Genomic DNA, 7,309 nt, shown 5'->3' with positions numbered 1-7,309 from the left:
TATATATATATATATATATATATATATATATATATATATATATATATCCACGGGGAAATGAAACACGATAAGTTCTCAAGTGCACTTTCGTGTGATAATCACAGCCAGGTACCCATTTTATTGACCAGCCCATAAGGATGGATGTATAGGTGGGTTTACTGTGGAGCTAGTGCCACAGCTAGGATTCTAGCCTATGCGTTCGACCCTGGGTGGTTTTCCTGAATGCATCATGGAATTGATGTCTGAGTTTCTTAAGTGCTAGTTTCTCAGTCAACAGGTGCATCTTTTTATTACATTATCACACCATTTCAACTTCTTGTGGGAAGATGATCATCTACGCACTGGCACATATAATCTTTCTACTATGAAAGTTCTATGAATGCTTTTCCATACTCCATCTATATCCCTTTCACTGCCAAGATCGTCCCAGATTTACCTCTAGCGAGCGTTGTGAGGGGCGTTAAAGTTTGCAGATCTAGATTATGGTATGTATGACAAGGCTCTGACCAGTATTAAGTGCATCACTGAAAGATGCCTCAATAGTAACGAACACGTTTTTCATGTGTTCGAGATGATCCTAAGGCCCCACATTCTTACTGCAGGTATGGCTCTTCTTTGTGTATGTGTGTGTGTATGTATGTGTGTCTATGTGTGTGTGTGTGTGTGTGTGTGTGTGTGTGCGCGGGCGTGTGTTTTTGTTTCTACGCCTTTTTTTGCAGAGACTAGATGATTAGAACATTTCAACGTGGGTTTTGTAAATGGAGGTTACTGATTGAAGCATTATTTTCCAATGGATTGAGCTGGACGTGGTTCGTCAGATATAATGCGCACTAAATGTCCTTGCCAGACCGTAAACAAGGAACCATAGGGGAAGCTGAAGAGCGCCAACAAAAACACACCTTACTCCACCACACATCCAAGGTCACCTCGTATTCTAACGGGAAGCCTTAAGACTTTTTCCTTCTCGTTATTGTTTTTTTTATTTCTCAGGATAAAATTACCGTTCGGCAACTATGTAGGGTCTGGCAGTACATATAGGGGTGGACAATCAGAGCTACTCAGAGTAGCCCTGCTCAGTTGTGGCTTAATAAGAGCCACTCACTCCTCAACATGAAGATTGTAAGTGATTTTGTGTCGTTTTGGCCTCAGTTTACTCGCGTCTCCGCTTAACTATATGTCTTGGTGAAGTAGTAAATTAGGAGGGATATTGTGAAATGCTATTAATATGGAGACAATTCTTCTTTTTAGCAGAGTCGCTTTTAAAGGGGAATATGATTTATTGTCAGCTGTGTATTGAGCTAATGATCGTTTATCACAAAACAACTGAATGCGATGTCAAGTGTTAGTTTGATGAGATACTGCGAAGTATTGTGTAGTCAGCTCAACACCTCAGGGTTTGGTTAACGTCCCGGTGAGAAATCACAGGTTTGCGCGGCGCGACCCCGGCTGTGCTGTACTAGCTAATGAAAATCTAGTCATATGATAATGAGTTTTACTCACAAGGCTTATGACAAGAAGAGAAAAGAAGCCTAAAATGTCTCTGATGCAAAAGCTTTCTGTATCAGTTGACCATGTCTGTCTATGGCCACTGTATGTACTAAGTTCCCTCTCTGTCAGGCGTGCTTGGTCCTGGCTCTCCTGCTGGCGCTGTCGGCGGTGCTCACCTCCGCCAACGCTGATCCCGTCGCTGACCCGGAGCCTTTCAAGTTCAAGAAATTCAAGAAAGGTGGACACCGACCTCGCGTCGTCCACTATCGTCCAGTACACCACCACCACGGGCATTACGGAAAGGGGTACGGACGCAAGTAGTGCCATGTGTCTGACGTGTGTCTGATCCAGGGCCACGGACGTGCCAGCAGCTAAGGACACCGTCGGAACCACCAACACCTTACCACAAGCTTAGACGCTCGCAGAATGTTGCCGTGCATTCACCCAGATATTCTTCTAGGACTCAGTTTCCTCTTTATCTCTTATCACTGCAGTCTCACAGTCCTAAGGTCTTCTGATATGTCGTCAGTCAAGGGTCACCAGTTGCTTATGGCCAAGATCTAAGAACTCTCTGCCTCAGTCTCGCTGAAACTTTTATGTGCTGTACCACACTTCTCCTTATGTAAATAAAAGGGAAATTATTCCACATATGGCAAAACTTTTATTTAGTTACATGCGTAGGTTAGGTTAGGTAGGTTCCTTCATGAAGTGCAAATCAGGAATGTGAGCAGTATCTCCTATGTGCTGTACTATGAGCATTATGCTGTAGTTGCGGTGTGATAGCATCTTGAGAGAAATACTAATCTTACTGTTACAGAGTCCAAGTAGAGGTCTCTTGTGAAAACGTCAAACATTTGAACTACGTATGACGGGTACTTAAGACTAGTATCGCTGTCTTGAGGTTTTGATCAATGTTTCCCCTGCTCACGTGTGAAGCCTGTACACTGACCACCTGCCTTGAAAACGCCCTTTGATTGTATAACAGGAACTCGTTCTTCCCCCACGTGACTTAACCCCTCGGTCAGGTTTACTTAATATGGACCTGCGACATATTCCCGCGACTAAGATCCTCGTCCGTGCACGTGAAGCCAATTCCCTGGCCACACGCCTTGATCGCATGATCTGACAGCGCTCATGCTTCGCTCCAACATGCCTTGGCTGCAAAATGCCTCCACTTTATCAAGTGTCTTGACCAGGTATACCTTCACCATCTGCCTTAACTTACAGCTTTGACAACATACTCCGATGTTTTTGCGCTTGGACGACTTGCTTCGACTGTGTCCCTCACCACACTCCTTGACAAAGACATCCTGACAAAGACAAACCGACTCCACGTTTCAGTCAGTAAATTTTAAGACGCATCTTGACACCTGCGACATGAGGTTGGCTGTTGTTAAGGGATCCAGATTCGGAGAGTACCGTCCGCCGACGGAGGCTCATCTTCTCTTCATGAGAGAGAGAGAGAGAGAGAGAGAGAGAGAGAGAGAGAGAGAGAGAGAGAGAGAGAGAGAGAGAGAGAGAGAGAGAGAATACTAAGGAAATGAATTCCTCAGCAACAAGACCTGTTACCGGGGCAAGATGAACAAGGTCATCTTCTCACATTCTAAACATCAGGAGGCCACACCCTCACCCTCTCCCGGCTCCTCTGACCGTACGACACTTAAACACTTCAACTTTATTTTCTCACCAATCCCTCCTTATGATGAATGACTGTTTTCATGCTAGCTGACACGGCACGGACAGCGGTGGCCCTAATCGATATATATATATATATATATATATATATATATATATATATATATATATATATATATATATATATATATATATATTATCCCTAGGGACAGGGGGAGAAAATACTTCCCACGTATTTCCTGCGTGTCGTAGAAGGCGACTAAAAGGGGAGAAAGTGGGTGGCTGGAAATCCTCCCCTCTCGTTTTTTTTTTTTTTTATTATCCAAAAGAAGGAACAGAGAAGGGGGCCAGGTGAAGATATTCCCTCAAAGGCCCAGTCCTCTGTCCTTAACGTTACCTCGCTAACGCGGGAAATGGCGAATAGTATGAAAGCAACAATATATATATATATATATATATATATATATATATATATATATATATATATATATATATATATATATATATATATATATCCTAGCCTGAGCCGGGTACCCACTTTATCGAGCATCCCTTTGGGGTGGACCGACTGCCGCAACCGTAGTCAGGAACGCTAACCGCTATACCACAGGAGCAGCAAAGAGTTATTATGTAATGTAAAACGCCTGAGATACTAGAGACTGTGCCATTGGAGAACTGCACCACTAAAACTTTGCACCACTGGAGAACTGTAGCACCACAGCACTGTACCACTGGAGAAATGCACCACTGGGGAACTGATACCACTAGAGAAATGTACCAAAAAAATATTGTAAATGATGGTTCAAATGTAGTGGGTACGTTTCGTTGGATTCAGAGGCATCATTTTGAGTCTGATTCACTAGTTTCTCTTCCTTTGCTTTGCACGGGAAATGCATTCTCAGAAAAGGCCATGGAATGTGAATCCGTTCAGGGTGAACCTATTTTACCAGTGCGCGCGCGCGCGCGCGCGCGTGTGTGTGTGTGTGTGTGTGTGTGTGTGTGTGTGTGTGTTGGTGATTATATGTTCTATGGCCCTGTCTGGACAAGCTCTCAGTGCATTTACTGAACTAAGATCGAGGACAGAGTACTTATCACACATTGGCGTTTAACGACATGACGTACTCGTTTTACTTGTCTTTCTCGTCTTATCTTCAATTTTTCTATATCATCTTGTGTTATATTCATATCATTGTATATCTACATCACTATCATTATTTCCTTCCAAATGTTCATAATATTCTTCAGGTGAATTACAATCGTTTCATGATTGGACTAGAGTTTTATAAAAGGTCTCTATACTCAAGATGATACTGTTAAATATATCAGTGGCTTTTTTCCTACCCTGTACATTCCAAGTAGATATAAAGTGGCTTCCTCTGATTCTTTTTAATCCTGCCATCATTTGAATGCTAGATTACAAGAATTAATAGCCTCCAAATGATAATTTTTGTTCCAGAGTTGTCTTCTGTATGAATATGAGGCCCTGTATTGACGTTCGTAAGCAAATCAATTTTGAAAAGAAAATTAGCAGAACAAGAATGTATAATACTTTTAAGCCCAAAAGAAATCTTATTTCAGAACTGAAATATAACTGAATAAAAGTCTTCGATGCTTGAAATGATAATGTAAAATACATTATAATGCTTTCGCTTTAGTTCCGCAGTCAATTACACGTTTGATTGCAAGACTTTTAAAGGTTCCTCAACAATATTTCAGCTCCAGAATTGTATTCAACATGAAAGTAGTTGCTATAATAACTTTCTACAGGATATCTATTTTCTGACGAAAAATAACATAAAACGAAGGTAATATTTCGGAGTAAAATTCATGCCATAAAACATTTTGCTCCAAAATCACAATATAACGTAATGATGATGTAAAACATATAATATTGCTTTTGACACGCGTGGACAAAAAATGTGATTCGAAATTTCATTAAATTTATTGAATTCTAATTATTTTAATGCTTAGTTGCAAGACTTAATGCCCTATGAACAATATTTCAGCCGAAGGATCGTATTCAGTATGAAGAAGAGATACAGAGGAAATCTATTCTCCAAAGAAGAAAACTGAAATATAAGGTCCTGAAATGTGCTACACTGAAATGATAATGTGAAATATTTCATAATGTTTCCTTTAGTGAATCAATCTTTTGACAAGAAATAATGAATAATGTAAGGTAATCTTTTGCCCAAGAAAACATTTTTTTGTTTGTAATAGAAATATACCGTAAGAATTGTCATGTATATTGAAATGATGATGTGAAGTATATCAACATGCATCCTCTGGCCGACAGATACTAAATGAATATGAAGTAAATTTTCATTAAATTTCTCAATTCTGTTATCATTTCTATGCTTAGTTACGGAACTCAATGGCCCTGAAACAATACTGAAGCTCGATAATGGTATTCAGGATGAGCAAGTGCTATACTGAAGTTGTGAAGGAAGTCTGGCTGCCAGATATACAAATAGATATGAAGGTGATTCCCATGAAATTTGATCTTTTATCCTATAATCATTTGAATGCTTAATTACAGTGTTGAACGGCCCATGAACAACAATTTAGCCCCGGTTTCGTGTTCAACATGGAGAACAATTGTTATACTAAGGTTATGAAGCAACTCAATTTCCCGACAAAAGATAGAAAAGAATGCAGGAGAATTCTTAAGCGGAAAGAAGTTTTTGTTTCACAATTGTAACCTAACTTGATGAAAGTCTCCTATACTGGCTGTGATAATGTGAAGTAGATATTAAGCTTCTTATGACCGATGGAGACCAAATACATAAGAATCGAATTTTCATGGAAAATTTTTATCCCGTTATCATTTCAATGATTAATTGCAAGTACTTGCACATAAAGAATAATTCAGACCCCAAATCTTAGTCATCTTTAAGAACAAGTGCTATTCTGAGGTTTAGAAGTAAATATATTTTTCGCAGAAAATAGAGACACATAGAAGTAAAACTTCAAGGCAATCTTAAAGCAAAGAAGAAGAAAAAGAAAAAAGGATTGATTTAAAACTGAATGTACTGAAAGCCTCCTAAGCTTGAAATGTTATGTAATGTATCATAGTTCTTCCTTTTGGCAGACAGACACCAACTTAAAGGTGAAGCGAATTCTTATGAAATCTTTCAGTCCTACAGTCATTTTCAGGACTGATGGCTCCTAAACAATATTTCAGGCACGAAGTCGTATTAAGTACGGTAAACCATTTCAGGCACAAAACCGTATTAAGTATGGTAAATGGGTGCTATTTTGAGGTTCTGAAGCATATCTATCATCCGAAGAAAGATAAAAAAGTTATTCAAAATTGAAATATAACGTAACGAAATTCTTCTACATGCTGGAAATGATAGATACCAAAGAAGTATGAAACAAAGTGTCATTAGATTTTTTAATCCTGCAATGATTTTTTTATTTATGATGGAGGCTCCAATCACGGACAAGAGTTTACATTAAGGCCAGGCCTTAATTAAGATATAGAGATGTTAATGAAATGGGAAAAGAAGAAGCAAGGGAAAGTATTTATGAATTTTGAGGGAAGTTAAAAACATGTCTTTTCAAGTGTGCCACATCACAGTGATTGGGTAAGACATGAAAGGGTAGCGACCTCCATAGCTCCGAAGGGAGGGGAAAGAAACGGTTATCAAGGCGGCCCGGCCCACCTTTGAGGTGCAACGGCCACACAGTAATCATGTAACACATCAGCTTGCCGAGTATATCATGGTTTATTTAGTGGTGGGGGCACACAGACAACCATCTTTCAGGAGCTTAAACCAAAGAATACCTATAGATGAGGGTGAGTCAACTTTGCCGCGTATGGTAAGTGAGACTAATTTTGATGTTAGCTGGACCGCTTTCGACTCATTTCTGTCAAGCAGGGATGCAGAAAAAGAACCAACGCAGATGTGAACGCAGTACTCCATACTAAGACAGACCAGTCCTTTTGTTGTCCTTGATCCCCTGCCTGAACCAAAAACTTCATGCCTCTTCCTCCCAAGTTATACCCTCATCTACCACATTACACACCTTCGCATTCAAATCACTCAACACCAACAAGCCTCTTGCATCAAAATTGCTGACACACTCACTCAGTTGCTTTCAAAAATTTGCCTCTCATGACCTACCTTCTCATGACCAGGTACATAAGCATTAACAATCACCCTTCTCTGGCAATCGACTT

At 39.9% G+C, this 7,309-nt stretch overlaps 1 long non-coding RNA gene across 1 annotated transcript; it reads left to right on the top strand.

Moving 5' to 3' along the window:
• Positions 1-1,042: 1,042 nt before the first annotated feature.
• LOC139755814 (uncharacterized) lies at positions 1,043-2,134 on the top strand. Its single transcript, XR_011714171.1, has 2 exons — positions 1,043-1,119; positions 1,618-2,134. It is a non-coding gene; the product is annotated as an uncharacterized lncRNA (long non-coding RNA).
• The last annotated feature ends 5,175 nt before the right edge of the window (positions 2,135-7,309 follow it).

The sequence above is a fragment of the Panulirus ornatus genome, chromosome 20, assembly GCF_036320965.1.
Source record: "Panulirus ornatus isolate Po-2019 chromosome 20, ASM3632096v1, whole genome shotgun sequence".
Classification (NCBI taxonomy): Eukaryota; Metazoa; Arthropoda; class Malacostraca; order Decapoda; family Palinuridae; genus Panulirus; species Panulirus ornatus.
Note: the sequence above shows the minus strand (reverse complement) of the source record. Positions and strands in the feature narration are given on the sequence as shown.